General features: G+C 48.1%; 1 protein-coding gene across 5 annotated transcripts in view; it reads right to left on the minus strand.

The window, feature by feature from the left end:
* The window catches only part of NLRC5 (NLR family CARD domain containing 5), an 87104-nt gene extending 76862 nt beyond the window's left edge, over positions 1-10242 (minus strand). For all 5 annotated transcript variants that reach the window (XM_070451263.1, XM_070451262.1, XM_070451261.1 and 2 more), the window contains exon 1: positions 10157-10242. The gene's annotated coding sequence lies outside the window, so the exon portion shown is untranslated. The remainder of the gene's footprint in view (positions 1-10156) is intronic.
* Between the last annotated feature and the right edge of the window lie 8546 nt (positions 10243-18788).

Raw genomic sequence — 18788 nt, forward strand, 5'->3', positions numbered from 1 at the left:
CAATCTTTTCAACAAATGGTTCTGGGAAAACTGGATATCCACATGTGAAGGGATGAAGCTGGCCCCTTACCTAATACCATGTATAAAAACTAACTCAAAATGGATAAGGCCCTAGGTGTAAGACCTAAAATAATAAAATTCTTAGAAGCAAACATAGAATGAATGCTGCGACTTTTGGTTTGCCAATGGTTTCTTGAAGATGGCACCAAAGGCACAGACATCAAAGAAACTGAAAAATTTGGACTTCATAAAAATTTTTAAATCATACATCAAAAGATCCTACCCACAGAGTAAAAAGGCAACACACTGAACAGGAGAATATCTGCAAAATACATACCTGATAAGGGATTGATAACCAGAATACAGACAGAACTCCTGTAACTCAACAAGAAACCAAAGAAGTCAGTTCAAAAATGGGCAAAGGATCTGACCAGATATTTCTCCAAAGAGAAACATGAATGGCCAATAAGCACATGGAAAGGCAGTCAGTGTTACTAATCATTGTTGTTGCTAGGTTGTAGTTGCTAAGTTGTTTTCGACTCTTTTGCGACCCTGTGGAATGTAGCCTGCCAGGCTCCTCTATCCATGGGATTGTCCAGGCAAGAATACTGGAGTGGGCAGCCGTTTCCTTCTCCAGGGAATCTTCCCGACCCAGGGGTCAAACCCACATCTCCCACATTGGAGGCAGATTCTTAACCACTGAGCCATCAGAGAAGCCCTACTAATCGTTAGGGAAATGGGCTTCAGTGGTAACTCAGTGGTAAAGAATCCGCCTGCCAAAGCAGGAGATATAGGAGATGTGGTTCAATCTCTGGGTCTGAAAGATCCCCTGGAGCAGAAAATGGCACCCCACTCCCGTATTCTTGCTTGGAAAATTTCATGTACAGAGAAACCTGGCAGGTTGCAGTCCATGAAAGAATCAGATACAGCTGAGCAATTGAGCACACACACACACAATCAAAACTACAATGAGATATCACCTCGCATCCATTAGGATGGCAACTATGAAAAACAACCCAGAAAACAAAAAGTGATGGGGAGGATGTGGAGAAATTGGAACCCTTGTGCATTGTTGGTAGGAAAGTAAAACAGCTGCTGTGGAAAACAGTATGGAGGTGCTTCAAAAAATCAAAAATAGAACTATACTATGACCCTGGATCCTGGATATATACTTAAGAGAATAAAAAGCAGGGTCTTGAAGAGATATTTATATACCTGGGTTCACAGCAGCACTGGTCATAACAGGTGAAACACAGAAGCAATCCAAGTGTCCATAAATGAATGAATGAATAAGAAAAATGTGATTATACATACAATGGAATATTATTCAACCTTTAAAAGGGAGGAAATTCTGCAACATGTTGCAAGATAAATGAACCTTGAGGACACCTAAGCTAAGTGATATAGCAGTCCCCCAAAGACAATGTATGATTTCACCCATATGAGATACTTAAGAGTAGTCAAATCCATACAGGTAGTAGAATGACAGCTGCTAGGGGTGAGGGGAAGGCAGAATTAAGAGCTATTGGGTAATGAGCACAGGATTCTAGTTTTACAAGATGAAAAGAGTTATGGGAATGGATGATGGTGATGGATTCACAACATGAGTGTCCTTAAAAGCACTGAACTGTGCACTTAAAAATGGTTGACAGAGGACTTCCCTGGTGGCACAGTGGATAAGTATCTGCCTGCCAATGCAGGGGACTTGGGTTCGAATCCCGGTCTGAGAGGATTCCACATGCGTGGAGCAACGAAGCCATTTGCCACAACTACCGAGCCCATGCTCTAGATCCTTCGAGCTACACGACTGAGCCCCATGTGCTGCAATTATTGAAACCCATGCACCATAGAGCCCGTGCTCCACAACAAGAGAAGCCACTGCAATAAGAAGCCCATGCATTGTAACTAGAGAATAGCCCCCACTTGCCGCAACAAAAGGAAGCCTGTGTAGCGATGAAGACACAGTACAGCCAAAAATAAATAAATTTTAAAAACATTAAAAATGGTTGATGGAAATTCTTATGTGTATTTTAACACAACACCAAAATTAAAAATAAAGTCTACATATCCTTTTACAAGTCCACAGTGGAAAAAGAGCTGAAGGAAACCGTCCAGGCTGTGAGCAGCCCTCTGGTCACCAGAACGTTCACAGGGCTGGAAGTCAGCTGGGGCAGCCCCATCTTTCCCAGTACAGATGAACTGGCTCAGACACCCTGAAATACCATGGCCTAGGGAAGCTTACAGCTCCCACACAGGCAGATCTCCTTGGACAGAGGGCTCCTACTCAGGTTCTGTTACATTACAGGCAAAAGGAGCTCAGTTGCCTAGTTTCCCTCACTGTTACCTGATGTCTTCGGCACATCTTCATGTACTTGGGTACTGTCTGCTTCACTGGCACGTCAGCTCCCTCGCTGGGGCCTTGTCATGTCCCTGCCTACAGCCCAGTACCTAGCACACAGCCTGGCACCTTGCAGAATCCAAGCAGATGTGCGCTGAGTTAACGACTGCAGAGTGGAGCGGGTGCTAGGCCATTGTCAGCATCCACCTCGCATGAAGCATGTGCATCACCTTAGTTCAAGTGCACTTTGGGCATCCTATCCCGAAGAAGTTTCTGGGAGTCTTCTTCCTGTTTAGCCCAGCTCCTCGCCGCCTTCTCCTCATCCTCCCTTCTCTCCTATCTCCTCTTTCTTTCACTTCAGGAGCACATTTTGCACCCCTAGCCCTCACACAAGCTCCGCTGACCTGCTGATCCCTGATGACCTCTGCACACACAGGTCCCACTCACCCCAATCCCATCAAGGCATTTTTCCAGAAATACCTCCTTCCCTGAGAAGAATTCTGGTAAGGGTTATGGAAAGAATTTAACTGTCACATCTTGTTTTGGGGTGGTTTCTTTTCTTTTCTTTTTTTAATATAAAACAGAGGAAACAATCTATGTGTGCAGGAAAAAACAAGATCCAATCTAAACGTCTAACAAATACAGTTCAACCATTCTTTGGGCAAGTATGCAGCCACTTAAGATGATAGAATACTTATTGTAGAGCATAGGGAACTCTGTTGAACGTTGTGTGGCAGCCTGGATGGGAAGGGCGTTTGGGGGAGAATGAATACATGTAGGTATATGGCTGAGTCCCTTCCTTATTCACTTGAAACTATCACAACATTGTTAGCTGGCTATACCCTGATACAAAATAAAAAGTATAAAATATTTTTTAAATGATAATATATTCCTAATACAAATAGGTAATTTCCTGTTAGGGAAAGTAAAATGGAGGAAGGAAGTCTTGTGCAGGCTTCAGGAGAGCAGGCCTCTGACCTGCCTCTGATCTGCCTTGACACCATGAGTCAGGCGAAACTTTAGATAAGAAAGGGAGTGGGTTTTGCAATTCTTGAACCTCTGAGGGTCTGACCCAATCCCCTGGGGTCTAAGGAAATCTTATGACTCACAAGGTGAAACAAACATTATTGTAAAAAGGTGAAAGTAAAAAAAGAGCTGAATTTGTGCATGCAAACTGATGATGATATCAATTCATAGCCTGGGATTATAAGTGGGAGCCCCTGAAACTGCAATTTGAAGTCTCACTTGTGGGGTGGATGCACCATCTGGGACCTTTTCCGAATTGGGACTCCAGATTGCTGTTAACAAAGGACTTCCCAGCATGCTGTTTAAGTCCACATGTTGGGCAGGCCAATTTGGTGATGTATGTGCTGTTACTTTTCCCTATTTTTTTATTTCTCTTCTTTTAATGACTGTATATTGAAATTAAGTCAATTAATCCTCTATTAAATACTGAAATTTGTTTATCGTGTATGATGAGTCATTTGTTAATGAATCCTTCAAACCTGAAAGCAAAACTTTCAGCAAAACATCTCCTTAATATGTAAAGTGCATTCACAACTCAATAGGAAAAAGACCAACAACTCAATGGGAAAGGAGGCAAAGGATATGAATAGTTTGTGAAAAGTGACCCTTAAATATTTGAAAAGATGCCTCAAACCATTCATAAGAGAACTGAAAAAAAAAAAAAAAAACTGAGACAACATTATTTGTCTACTAGATCTGCAAATATGGAAAATCTGATAACACATGTTTTGGGGAGGGGTGGGAAGCTGGCCCCCTCACACATGGCTGGTGGGAGTGAAAATCAGTACAAGACTTAAGGAGGGTAATTTGCCAGATTTATCAAAGTCCAAACTGCATATTTTCCCCTTGACCTTGCAAATACACTCTTTGATGTTTTCCCTAAAGATTTATTCTCACATGGGTAAAAATGATGACTGCACAAGGATATTTGGTACAGTGCTGATTAGGACAATAAGAGATGGGAAAAGACCTAATTGTTCAACAATAGTTAAATCAATTATGGAACAACAAGCAGTGAAATACTATGTAGCTCTTAGAAAGGAAAAAGGCAGATTTTTTTGTTTTGTTTTGATGTGGAAAGATTTCCAAATTACAATGAAAAAGAAGGCAAGATATGACTTCCCTGGTGGCACAGTGGACAAGAATCCACCTGTCAACGCAGGGGACACGGGTTCAATCCCTGGTCCAGGAAGACTTCACATCCTGAGAGCAACTAAGCCCATGAGCTGCAACTGCTGAGTGCATGTGCCGAAACTACTGCAGCCAGTGCTCCGAGAGCCCGTGCTCCACAACCAGAGAAGCCACCACAATAGGAAGCCCACACACCTCAACAAAGAGTCACCCCCGCTCGCGGCAGCTACAAGGCCCGAGCAGCAGTGAAGACCCAGCACAGCCAAAAACCAAATAAGCAATTTTTAAAACTTTAATTAAAAAAAGCAAGATAAAAAATACTATATACAGTATACTACCATTTCTGAGAAGGGGATTTATACACAAACACTATACACATGCAGATATATATATATATATATATATATATATATATATATGTCTGTAAAGGCCCACCTAGACTATCTATGAAAGGAGACATAAGAATCTGATAAATGATTGTTTTCAGGAAGGGTTATCAGATGCCTGGGAGACAGGGGAGAGGGGGAGTCTTACTTTGCATTACATACTTTTTTGTATGTTTTATATTATTTTACTATGTGGATGTATCAATACTAGCCTCTAAAAACTAAACAACTGGGGCATTCTCTGTTCCCCTTCTGATGTCTATGTCAGAAGCTTTCTCCATCTCTTTTCACTTTAATAAAACTCTGCTATACAAAGCTCTTGAATGATCAAGTCTGGTCCCTGTTCCCAAAGTCTTCTTCTTTGGAGATCACAAATCCGACACCGTTCACTGTAAGCTATCATCTTGGGGGCTTGTCCGGAGTCTTCAGGACAAGCTTTCAGCTTTTCAACCTCCTCCTCAATTGAAGACTTCCCATGGTGGGTTTCTCTGCTTCAAGGAAAGGACTTTCTTCAACTCTGTGATGACATCTAGCAATCCTAAGATGGACTGGTATAACATACTGTACCTTAACTATGGACATAATGTGACTTTTGATTTTGATTAGGTTTTAACTTGGTTTAATGACTATTTTGCCTTACATCTGTAACTGTAAAATGGAGTCTGTTTCTAACCGTCTGAAAGCTTTTAAGTTACAAAAGGTTGTCCAGGCGCCTACGAGTGCCACAGCATCCTCCAACTATTACTTGAGGGCCCTGGATCAGCGACCCTCCATATGAGGGTTAGGAGAATATGTTCCCTCAACAATTTAGGAACCACACCCCTCAATAGCAGGAAGTAGTTAATGGAATGAAAACGAAGCCCCTTTACCTCAGCAACATAATTCTCCTAAAAGAAAAGGGGGGAATGAGAGAGTCAATTCCTGGGCAGATTGATAAGAGTCGGGGATCCCCAAGGAGGAGAAAGGGATCTGGGGTTCTTGGAGATAGGGGCCCGGAATTCTCAAGGAGGAGGAAAGGACAAATCTTTTTTCCCTCTACATTCCTTAGTCTTAATTACATGAAATGTTTTTTTCTTTAAGTCCGGAACTGATAATTCTACAACAAACCACTCAGTTTAAACTCTGTACTAAGGATTATATAACAACAATGTATCCTGCTTGAGGAGTTTCTCCTTCCTGAAAACCTTCTGGCTAATCCTGTTATCTTATAATGTAAATTATGGGAGTGGGTCTAGTAAGATCTTTACAACCTGGAGACAATCTTTTGATTTATTGTAATAACTAATTTAAAAAGTATATAACTCCTTTGCTAATACTAGCAAGGGGGGCACTCTCCGCCCCGCTTCTGATGTTTATGTCAGAAGCATTCTCTGTCCCTTTTCACTTTAAAAAACTCTGCTATACAAAAAAATAAATAACTGAACAATTAAAAAATGATATCACATGGACTTTCCTGATGGCCCAGTGGCTAAGACTCTGCTTCCAATTCAGGGGACCCAGGTTCGATCTCTGGTCAGGGAACTAGATCCCACATGTCACAACTAAGAGTTCGCATGCCACAACTAAAGATCCTGCATGATGCAATTAAGACTTGTAGTAGCCAAATAAATAAATATTTTTTGAAAATGATATCACAGCATTTTGTTGTTGTTGCTAAGTTGTATCCAACTCTTTAGCGACCCCATGGACTGTAGCCCACCAGGCTCCTCTGTCCATGGAATTTTCCAGGCAAGAATACTGGAGTGGGTTGCCATTAATTTTCCTTCAATATCTAATTCTATGTTACTTAGTTGAAAACGTGTAATTCCATTTTGGTTTTTATGAGTTCATTATATTAAAAAAAAGGAATATACATATGTAGAAAAAAGACCCGAAGGAGGAAAATCAGACTGAGAAGAGAGGTCACCTGAGTGTGAATACTGACATTCCCTCAAGTTCACTGAAATTCTCCTCTGCCAAATGTCAGAGGCGTCCCAGCCAGAAGGGCTGCTAAAAACCTTTCCGGGAAAGACTCCTGTGTCTGGGAATTTATCAGAAGACTCTGGAGTGACTCACAGGATGTAGCGCGAGTCCCATCCCAGAGAAACTGGAATGGAAACTGGTAGGGTAAACAAATGAACTCAGGTTTCCCCAGGTCCACCATCTTTTCACCCCAGGAAACCTACTGGTTTCATGCCCTGGTCTAGTAGGCAGAGAGGATGACTGCAGAGTGGAAGAGTCTGGGGTCAGAGGTGGTCAGAAGAACTAAGCTCACATTTGTCTTCACCTTTCAGATCCACAGAGAGCTTGAGAATACTTAGGGCTTCCCAAAGGGGTATAAAGGGGTTTCATGACAATTTCACCCAGCTCTCAAGGATCTAGGAAACCCCAGATGGCATGGAGTAATCATGCTTACTTTATGGGTAACAAGTCCCAAATATATAACCAAGTTTCTTGCCTGCCTCACCACTTCCACCTCATTTTAAGGGGAGTGGATGGCAGAAACATGGTCTTTCAGGGTAGTCTCAGGGACCAAAAGCCTTCTCTTTTCCAGACACCTTGCACCAACTGCCAGCCTGATCAATTTTTCACTTTTTTTTTTCCTATTCAAATCAACTGGGTGTTTGACTTGCAGACTGAGGTTCAGTCACGACTTTGGGCTACCAGCCAACACTCAAAAAACAGATCCGGTAAAGAAAACCAGTACTTTACATCTTTAGAATGCCTCCAAAACGTTTTATTTATTTTTTTTTTTTGGCCATGCCACATGGCACGTGGGATCTTAGTTCCCCGGACAGGGATTGAACGGTGCTCCCTGCAGTGAAAGCACAGAGTCTTTACAAAGTAGTTGCATATGTATTTAACTGGAAAGCAGAGGGGAGATTCTGGGATGGCAAATTAATTTTCTAGTTTTGCTACAGTTGTAACAAAGGACCACAAAATGGGTGAATTAAAATGACCGAAGTTTATACTCACATAGTTTTGGAGGCCAGAAATCTGAAATCAAGGTGCGGGCAGGGCCACCCTCCCTCTGAAGCTTCAAGGCGTGGGCTCTGCCTTGCCAATTTTGGCTCCTGGTGGTTTCGGGCAGTTCTTGAACTTCCTTAGTTTGTCGATGTCTCATTCCAATCTCTGCCTCTGTGTCACACAGCTGTCTCTCCCCCCCCCCCCACGCCCCCTGTGTATCTCTATCTTCTATGCCAGCCTCCTTCTTATAAGGGCGCCAGTCATACTGAATTAAGGGCCCACCTACTCTCATATGACCTCATCTTAATTAATTACATCTGCTGCAATCTTTTTTTCAAAGTAAAGTCATATTCTGAAATAAAGGGCTTAGAACTTCACCATTAGCTTTTTCAGGGACACAATTCAACCCATAACAGACAGAGGAAGACACCCTAAGTAATTTGGCTGGATTTTCTCAGCGGGGAGATAGGTGTATGTAGGGAGTGTAGGAAGACGGACTGGTGCCACAAACATCCATCACCTCTGTATCTATCTGTTGGAGGAATAAGGCCAAGCACATCGTCAGACTCTTCCAAAGAACTTTCCCTTCTGCTTGTCTGCCTTCCTTAAGGACTCTCACCCCTCACCCTCATGCAGTACCTTGAAGTTGACCATGAACAGGGCATACTCATCCATCAACCCATAAAAACACTTGGAAAGACATATCATCATCCCTATTTTACAGGCGAGACAGAGGTTCTAAGAGATATAACAGCCATGGTCATCAAACAAGACCCTGATGCTGAGAAAGACTGAGGGCAGAAGAGAAGGGGGCGACAGAGGATGAGATGGTTAGATAGATGGTTAGCACCGACTCAACGGACATGAGTTTGAGCAAATTCCAGGAGACAATGAAGGACAGGGAAGCCTGGTGTGCTGCAGCCCGTGGGGTCGTAAGGAGTTGGACATGACTTAGTGACTGACCACCACCACCAAGCAAATTCAAGGTGCTGAGACCCCTGATTTGTCTCCTTCCTCTGCTAGGTGCCAATCAAGCTGGTGCTGTGCTTTGCAGGCAAGGCAGGTGGGCATAGTCAATGACCAGCCCAGTGGGTGCTATCTTCAACTAAGCTCTGAGAAAAGCACCCTAGATGGGGAACCTGCATGCACCATGAAATCATCAACTTTATCTCCCCTTCTGTTCTCTGATAAGAGACTGAACCTCATGCTTTTCTGAGCTTATAGCTTCTTACAGAGAAAGAAAAGCAATCTGGAGAAACGAGGCTCCAGGTATTGGCTCTGGATACACACCACCTTCTGCTATCCCCAGGTCTGGGAGGCTGGGAAGTACTGGTTTTCAAATTGCTTTAAGTCTGCTGAACCTCCAACTTCTTAAAAAATAAACATAAGAACCCCAACGCAAACGGCACAGAAGGGCCATTCCAACAAACTCCAGATCTTGTCCCCCTCCCGCCCCCTCCATGAGAAAATGGCTGAAAACGACTTGAAAACACAAAAAGCAAGTAACGAAACAGCACCCATGTAAACAAAAAGCCACCCGTGTATTCACCTATTACTTCTGAGGTTAACTATTCAAGAATAGTCTGCGAAGATTTGACATGAAGGAACTACTCTTAAAAAATTTAAAGTGATGGTGAGGTGGCTACGTCTGTTTAAAACTCTTTTAGTACGTTGTGAAAAATTTCGGTTGAGGTGCTGTGATGTCTGTTTGCCATTTGTTTCAAAATGACATGTGGCAGGGGTGAAACTGGGCTGGCTTGTTGAAGCTAACCACCGTGGTGGTTACACGGGGCTTGGTCATATCAAAACAAGGCATTATCTGTAGAGCTCAACCTAAATTCTAGGGCTACTTTTGCACCTGTTTGGAATTGTCTATCCTGAAAAGCTTTTTCGGCTAAAAAGTCTGAACTGCGCGCCAGGAGCAGCGGGACTTCTGAATTCTTCGCCCGGCAATTAGAAGTTGAAGCTCCAGGAGGTGACAGGAGCGCTGCGAAGGTGGAGGAGTGGGAGGGAGCAGGCGCGCCGCCGCGTCCCGAAACCCAACCCGGGTGACCCGGACTCGCTTTCCTCTGCGGCTCGCCACTCGTCCCCCAAACTCCGCCAGGGCGGCAGGCGCTCAGGCGCTCAGCCGCCCTGCCCACCGGCGCCCCAAGCTGTTTACCCGTTCATCAGTCCAGCCGGCCCGACCTCCCATACTTGACCATCTATCTGCCTGGCCAGCCCCCACCTGGCCGTGGGAACGCCGGGCTCCAGAGTTCTCCAGCAGCCGCGCCGCCTTCGCACCCCAACCTCCCCGCGCCGCTCGCCCCGCGAAGCGCTGCGTACTCACCGGCTGCGCTCCTGACTTGACTGCGCTCCGCTTGAAACTGAAAGCGGGCGCGCAGCAGCCGGGCGGCGGGCTCTGGGAGCCGGCTGCCTCTGCCGGGAAATCACGTGGGTTCTTGGTGCCCGGGCGCGGGATGGGCGGGGCGCCACACCCGCCCCAGTGCCTGCTGCGCTCCGCCGCCTATGCGGACGGGACCCGGAGACCGCACCAAGGGACGCGGGGAGCGCAAGCCCCTTCCGTGGATGTGAAACCGAGGCGCAGGGATGAGGGTGGGCGCACCCAGGGTGCGCCGGTAGACCCCGGGCTGAATTCCGCTCTCCCTGCCTCCCTGGAGACTAAGGAGGGATGGGACAGGGTGGGAAGCGATGCTCGATGTGTACGAGGAGGAGACTCAGCCCCCAGGGGCCCAGCCTCCTGTCCCTTGGTGCTCTCCAGGATGAAGGGACGAAGGGACGGGAGAAGAGAACAACCGTAATTGGTCTTACCAATTATCCTTGATCCTTTGGAGGGTGCTTAAACACTACCTACGAATTTAGGAGAGAGGCCAAGGAACTTGCCCAACTTATACAAGGGTCACAGGCAGAGACGAGGGAGGGTGGGTGGGACAAAGGGGACTGGAGGAGCGGTAAGAGGGTGCGAAGGCGCCCCCAGGAGGGGTCAGCAGCAGTCCCGAATGGTCACTGGTCCACTGCCCTTTCAGGATCGACTACAACCTCCCTGGAGTTTTGCATTCCTCTGGGGACAGGCGGTCCTGTCCTCCTGCAGAGGGTACATTTCCTGGACAGGTCTGCCTGCTAGGAAGACCATCCACCCACCTCACCCTGGCATCCCCACAATGAAGCAGCTCTTACTCCCAGATCTTCTGTCCCGCTGCCTCTCAAGCCAGGTGTGGAGGGGTGAGGATACTGCCAGGTAGTGGTCACAAACACAACCATCGGTGTCTGACATCCTTGGGTTCAAGTCCTGCTCCTCAACTTCCTGGCCAAATGCCTTTACTTCTCTGAGCCTGAAGTTTGCTGTCTGCAGGGTGATGATCCCTCCACCTAGAGATCTCTAATTGACTTCCTACAGTTAAGGCTGATGCAGCCTGTACCTGAAGCGAGTGAGGCATCCTAGTGTTTGCTCTCATTCTGCCAATCCCACAAACCTGGGAGAAGGGAGAAGGGAAGCTGCTGCCCTTCCAGCACCAGCTCTGATGACCAGATATCGTGTGATGGCAGGGATTCTGCAGTCAAGTGGTTGTGGCCGATTCCCAGCTCCACCACTTCTAGCTATGTGGTCTCAGGCAAATGCCCTGACCTCCCCTCCAGGCCTCAGTTTCCTATTCTGCTAAACAGGGCATTCCCAGCTTCCCCAGGTCACTGCAGGGCATGGTGCGAGATGGATGAGAAAGTGCATGTGGGCTGTGACTGGGTGCATGGAAGGGGTTTATGTCCCAAGATCGGGATGTGCACTTCAGTACAGCTCGTGTTCACAGAACAGCTCCCTGTGCAGGCTGGGGAGAGCAGACGGACGCATGGACAAATAACCACAATCTGGAAAGACAAATGCAGACCATTTTCAGGTGCATTTAATTTCAAACAGCCCCTTGAGAAAGTCAGAAAAGTAATCCTCTTAAGTACATGAGGAAGCTGAGATTCAGAGAGGTCAAGTGAGTTGCTGAAAGTCACATAGCACTTAGGAGCAGAGCTGGGTCTTGGACCTCATATCCTTTCTACCCTTGAGGTACCTGGCCAGCTGATAAGGTTATCACTGAAGGACTCTGGGAGAGCTACCTTCCCAAGTGCCCCCTACCCTCAGCCTGGCCTGTGGCCTGAGAATCCACCATCAGCACATCGTTCCTTTGGCTGAAGGTGTGACTGCTCATCTGGTATAAATTAAATGACTATCAGTCATTTACACTTGAGTGTGAACAAGGTAATAACATTTTACTGGTGGGAGATCAAAGGGAATCTTGTGTGTTTGAGTTTGGGGATAGGAAACACAAGGCGCAACAGCCAAGGGAACCAGAGGATGGAGCCTACATTTACTGAGCGAGTACCATTTACCTTGTGTGCCAAGTACCGTTTCCATGGAGTAAAGCCAGTACCTGACATTCGTGAGCACCTGGTACCTACTCTAGGTTCTTGTGCTTGCTCCTTTCATCCTCATAGCAGCCTTTTTATCTCCATTTTTACAGGTGAGGAAACGGAGAGGTAACATGTTGAGATTACACAGCTAGCAGCAAAGAAGCTGGGATTTAGACCCGAGTCGGGGAGCTCCAGAACCCCTGCTCTCGGCCACCATGTGATAGTCCCTCTAAACTAACGCAGTCCTTATCATACCAGATAAGGCATGTGGAAAGTATTATTATCATCCCATTTAACAGATGAGGAAACCGAGACAGAGTGACTCCAAACTACTATTTCAAGATACTGGTATTTGGACACAGATTTGAAGACCAAGCCTTCCCCCTGCATTCCCTATTGCCCAACGGTGGTCCCACACAAGGGCCCTAACCTCTCCTGGGTCAGCAGCCCAGGTGGCAGGATGTGCGTCCACAGGACCTAGCCTTGGGCAGCCCTTGTTTCCCCCCTGGAGGAAGCAGCAGATGCCCCCAGCTGTGCTGGGGGACTTCCCAGTCTTTTGATGTAAGCCTAGGTCTGAGTCTCTGGGTTTGGAGGGAAGGGACAGGAGTTGGGAGAGGCGTCCAGCAGGTTGGCGCTGTTCTGGCAAGCTCTGGGACTCCACATGTCCTGTTTACTGCAGTGATGAGATGCTAACTGCATCTCTTGTGCAGAGTCGCTCTCCCAGGATGGTGAAGGAAGCTGAGGGGCTGCACCTTTCTGGAGTAGAAATGAGTCCCAGGGCCTTGTGGAGTCCTGGCTGGGCTGTGGTCCACAAGTGGCAGAACTCCAAGCTAGCTCTCTGCCACTTATGATGGTGAAAGTTTCTGTTTTGGGGAAGGAGCTGCCCTGTTATCCTCATACTGTCCTTGGGGCATCAATGTGGGGGCCTGGCCTTCCCAACCCCCTTGGGGGTGTTGGGTAGAGTGAGTCTCCCAACTGGTGTCACTGCCCACAAAGGCTTACATCCCAAGGCCTGGAATTTCCATGTTGGACTCAGGACTTGGGAACTAGTGAAATCACATTGACTCCTCTGCCAGGAGCCCTGCCTGCCAGCCTGCATGAGCACTCCTGGTCAGCTTACTGGGTCAGACCTTGCTTTGGACCCGGAAGGAGGAAGAGAAACAGGCCCAAGAGAGCATTTGGAGGGGAGAGAGGAGGAAAGAACCTGGCTCAGAAGATGGTGCCATCCCCTCAAATCTTCCCAAACTCTAAGTAGTGTCCCTCTGCCAAGTTCCACTCTGGCCCTTGCCCCCGGCCATCTCTCCTGCTCATCAAAGTAAAGGCCAGGCCCCCTGTGCACATTCACAGTGTGGACCCAGACCTTGTCTCTCTCCCTCTCCTCTTTGCTACATCAACCTCCTTTCAGGTTCTTGACTCTTTCCCGTTTCCTTCTACCCCAGGGACTTTGCACATGCCAGTGTCTCCCTGGTCATTTCCCCATTCCATTTGGCCAATGTGGCAGTGACGGATTTTCTTCACAGAGCTTCTCGGGAGCCTGGTACCTCTCAAGACTGAGATGGCAGAAAGAAACCTCTTGTATTATAGCCTGAGGTGGGAAGAAGACATATGCTTTGAGCATCATAAAGTGGGCTGGCTGGCGCTCATGAGAGTTTCTCTTCCATGTTAGTCTGGTTTGCTTTTTAGAGGCTCCATCCTCCTCCTCTTCTATGAGAAACTGGACCTTGGTGACATCCCCTTACCCTCCCTGCCATTGTCTAAATCTGAAGCATCCCCCCAGCCCCCGCCCCGTATCTCCTGCCCAACACTGGAGCCACAGGGGACAGAAAATGAGTGACAGCTCCCGCAGGAAGCAGGTCAGGAAATGGGACTCCTGCTGGTAGCTGGGGAAGGGGGTCAAGGGGGAGGCAAGAGAGATTGTCTGAGAGATGCTCTCTGCTGACCAGCGAGGAGGCTGGGAAACCCAGGCAGGGTAATTCTAGCTCCCGCTCCCTTCCTACCAAAGCCGTATGCACAGGCAGATATTCAAAAAGACTGCAGGGCCAGCTCAACCTGTCCTGTGGGGAAGGCAGCCGAAAGCGCCAGGCAGGGCCTTCTCCAAAATACCTCCTACCCACCCCAGTCACGGCGCCTGAGATTCCGCCATTAGAGTCACGCCATGTGGACAAATATCTCACAAGGTCAGCATCCAAAGGGAACTTGGGGATCATTAGGTCTAACACTCTCATTTTACAGGAAGGGAAAATGAGGCCCAGGAACCAAGCCTCAGCCTCCCAGCGCAGGGCTCTTGCTGCCTCCTAGAGTGCCATTACAAGACCTGTGTGGACTTCCTTGGTGGTCCAGTGGATAAGAATCTGCCTGCCAATGCAGGGGACACAGGTTCGATCCCTGGTCCAGGAAGATCCCACATGCCGTGGGCAACTAAAGCCTGAGTGCCACATCTGCTGAGCCAGCACTCTAGAGCCCCCCCGCCCCACAAGAGAGGCCACCACAGTGAGAAGCCTGAGCACCGCAACTCGAGAGCAGCCCCAGCTCACTGCAACTAGAGAGAGCTGGCACACAGCAGCGAAAATCCAGCGCAACCAAAAAAAAAAAAAAAAAAATAAGATGGGTTGAGCCATCGGTGGGGTGACAGAGACAATATTCTCCACTGAACCAGGAGCCAGGATCTGTGCTCTGGCTGGGTTGTGGGTGTGCATTGCCACCCGCGGGGAATGGCACCTTCAGAGTGGGGACCCAGGACCACTAAACTTCGATGACTGATAGTCAGGGGCACCTGTGGCTCTGCCTGGGACGAGCCTAGAAGGTGAGCAAGAGCCTCGCTCTCAGGCACATGTCTCCAAACCCTCCTCCAGACCACATGTTGGAGACATGACCTCAAAGGGCACTCATTGTGGTGATGCTCATCCACAGGAAGTTCTGGGCAGACTCAACACTGCTCCGCAGATCACAGGCCCATGGTGAACCTCCCCAGGCACAGAGTGACCCCCGGGGCAGACGGCCCCATGGCCTGCAGGGCATTCATCCACATGTCCATGAAAAGCTACATCCTAACCCATCCTCTCTTCCTGGTCCCCGCCCCCCCAGTGGTACATCTCCCAAGTGGTCCCTCCTGGGCCCTGGGGCAGGGGGTGGTGTGTGTGTGTGCTGTGACTATCATCCCATCCACAGAGGGGATCCAAGGCTCAGGGAGCTCTCCTGCCCCCTCCACCCCCTTAATTGACATCACCAGGATCCCATTTCTCCAGTCTCACTGTCTTCCCAACAGACACACAGGCAGAAGGGTCGTGAGATTAGGGAAGGATCATCTGGTCCCGTTGCAGACAGACAGCAGGGCCCTCTGTTTTGTTTTGTTTTGTTTTGTTTAAAGGCATGAGATACTATGGGGCTTATTTCTCCAGGTCTGCCAAGACCACCTACCTTGGTCAATGTGGAAAAAGGTCAGTTTAGTCCTGCAGAGCTTTCCTGGTTGCTCAGTGGTAAAGAATCCGCCTGCCAACGCAGGAGACACGGGTTCCATCCAAGATCCGGGAAGATCCCATATGCCTCGGGGCAACGAAGCCCGCGTGCCACCACCATGGCGCCTGTGCTCTGGAGCCCAGGAGCCACAGCAGGAGAAACCACCACAATGAGAAGCCCACACACCGCAGCTAGAGAAAAGACAGCATAGCAACAAAGACCCAGCACGACCAAAAATAAAAATTATTTTTAAAATCACAATGATTTTTAAAAGTATGCTTAAAAAAAAAGAAAGATGCGAATTTGGCCTCTATTGTGCTCCCATCCCTCAGAAAAGAAACTCTAGGAATTATTCCAAGTGCTTCCGTCTATATTTAGGGCACTCCACAGAGAGACTTTGTGAGCACTCTCATGGGATTTGCCATCCCCACTGCTAGGCCTTTGCCCAGGCAGGCCCTTCCGGTTTATGCCCTCCCAACCCCCACCTCCCCTCACCCCTGCTTCCATCGTTCATGGTGCCTCTTCCTCCCAATCACAACTCTGGAGTATTCTCCCTTGCCAGAAGTCAGGTCATAAGTCCCGGAGGGAAGGAACAGCATTTCCCCACCAATATTCTGTGCTTGACCTCAGAGGGGCCAGGGTGGGATTTGCTGAGTCAACCACTCACTCCACTGCAGAATCCAAGAGGTTTAAGAAAATCCTCCTGGAGTAGGAGGCGTGGATGGCAGGCATGGAGTCTGGTCAGGCGACTGTACAAGCTCACTTGCTCTTTGTACACCCCCTGCTCAACTACTCTCTGCTTTACCTACACCCCACGCACAGGAATACCTTTGCCCTGGGGCCTCTGGCTAGGGATTGACTGTTCTAATCCTGAGGTCAGAACGGCTCCACCTGCTAGTTTATTAAAGGGAAACACCTGCCCTCGAAGTGGTTCAGATGGTCGTGGTCCTTAACCTGAAGGGTGGTGAGGGACACGCCCTAGCTGCTAGTTTTCCTGGTAAATGATCAGCCCACATGATGTCAGTTATTCTATAAATGGTAGCCGCCTTCTTCCCCACTGCCATGGTCTGTCTACCATAACCAGTCGCTCCAGGAGCTCCTGCTTAAGATCTTCTGTCTAATAAACCGTTGATGTCTCTGTTGTTGTTTCCTGGCCCTTCTTTGGTCTCAAGGCTGAGCAACTACAAGGCTCGAAGGCCTGCAGACGGCTGCCCAGTAGATATATCTCTGGGGCAGTGGGGGCAAGAAACGAGGTTCACTGTGAGCGGGGGCCCTCCTCAGAATAGGCAGCAACCCCCAAGCCCAGGACCCTTGAATCTCCATGCTAAGTGATGGGAGAGGTGTGGGGAGCAGTAGGCCCCAGGACTCTTGGGGTCAGCCTAGCATCAGTCATCTGAAAACGGGAGTTCCCCAGAACCTGCAGCTGGGGGATCACGTGGCTCTTCCTCTCCTGGAGTCTCACTTATCCACATTCTCAACAGCTTCTTTCAGGTTTGGATGGGTACCAGGACTTCCCCACATGGCTCACTTCCTCCACCTCCGAAATGAAACCATCAGCAAAGCCAAGTGATGCGTCATCTGCTAGCAGTTGGAGTTAACTGCATTTTTATACTCCGGGGACCAAGTGTGCCCCCCCCTTAACCAGCTACATTAGCACCACCTGGGAGAGAACTTGTTAGAGATGCAGACCCTAGGCTCCACCCTGGGCCCACCAAGTTAGAAACTGAGAATGAGCCCAGGAATCTGTCTTAACCACCCCTGCAGGTGATTCTGAGGTAGGCCAAAGTCTGAGACCCATAGCACTCGATAACTTTCAAATGGCCTCTTAAATTGGGGTTGTGAGTTGTATAAGCCCCTTCTCTGACCACCTGTCTTTAATTCATAGCTCCAGGCACAATGAGTGGTTACATAGTCTTTTGTTTGGCTAGTTAGTTATTATCTATCACTGCCCATGCCCTCTAAGCTATATGATTCAAGAAGTCAGGAACTATGTGGGCCTGGCCCAGAGTAAGAACGAAACAGCTATTGTTGGAAACCCATCCATCCATACATAAAAATGCTGGGGGCCACAGACACTATGGACTCTGACATGAATGTGACATGTGACCTTGAACAAGTGTCCTGGTTCTCGGCCTCTGGAGCTCCGTGTGTGCAATGAAGGACCCTCGAGGGCCACTCCTCTCTCTTGCCATTTTAACAAAGGTTCAGGCTGACACCTCCCCAGTCCAGCCATTCCGCACCAGTGGCAACCCAGGAATGTCCTCCCACACCCCACACCTTCTATGTGCTTCTACTCCTTTCTTCTGGCCTTTAAGTCTCCTTGACATGATCTCGACCTAACTCCTGGCCTGATCTGCAACTCCTTTACCCACCTCCCAGAAAACAACCCCTCCCTCAGCCACCCTGGGAGTCCTCCCGCTGCGGCCCCCGCCCCAGTCCTAGCACTGCCCTGCCCTGGCCAGGACACATCTGCTCGGCACTCTCCCTGGCGCTGACGAGCTGCTTCAGACTGACTTCTGGAGGCACTCCAGCACACCCAAGTCTTGGTTAACAGATTCCTAAAAAGCATGATGTCCACAGTCAGACTCAAATGCAAGAAGGGAAGTCCTCAGGAGCCAGAAATAAGAGGGGACTCCGAGAAAAGTCAGGGGAGGAGGAAAGAAGAGGGGCTTTCTGGGAGATGGGGTTTATAGCTGGTTGTTAGGGGACTCTGAACTTTTCAGATAAAAAGAAAGTAAATACTATAAATTTAAAAAAAAATTTTTTTTTAAACCTAAAGGCAATGTGCTAACCTGGACTGGGTCCTGGGACAGAAAAAGTATATCAGTGAAATAACTTGTGAAATTCAAAGTCTGGAGTGTGGTTAATAGCAACGAACCCACATTGATCTTAGTTATGACAAATGGGTGATGGCCGTGAATGAGCATGGTGAGTTTTTTTGTTTATACTTTTCTCTATTTTCCACCATATGCCTACGTTACAGTTGGCTGTCATTTTCACGCATGAAGAGATACTGAAGGGGCTTCCCTGGTGGTCCAGCGGCTAAGACTCTGTGCTCCCAATGGAGGGCCTGGGTTCAATCCCTGGTCAGGGCACTAGATGGTGCATGC

Source organism: Odocoileus virginianus, chromosome 20 (assembly GCF_023699985.2).
Source record: "Odocoileus virginianus isolate 20LAN1187 ecotype Illinois chromosome 20, Ovbor_1.2, whole genome shotgun sequence".
Taxonomy (NCBI): Eukaryota; Metazoa; Chordata; class Mammalia; order Artiodactyla; family Cervidae; genus Odocoileus; species Odocoileus virginianus.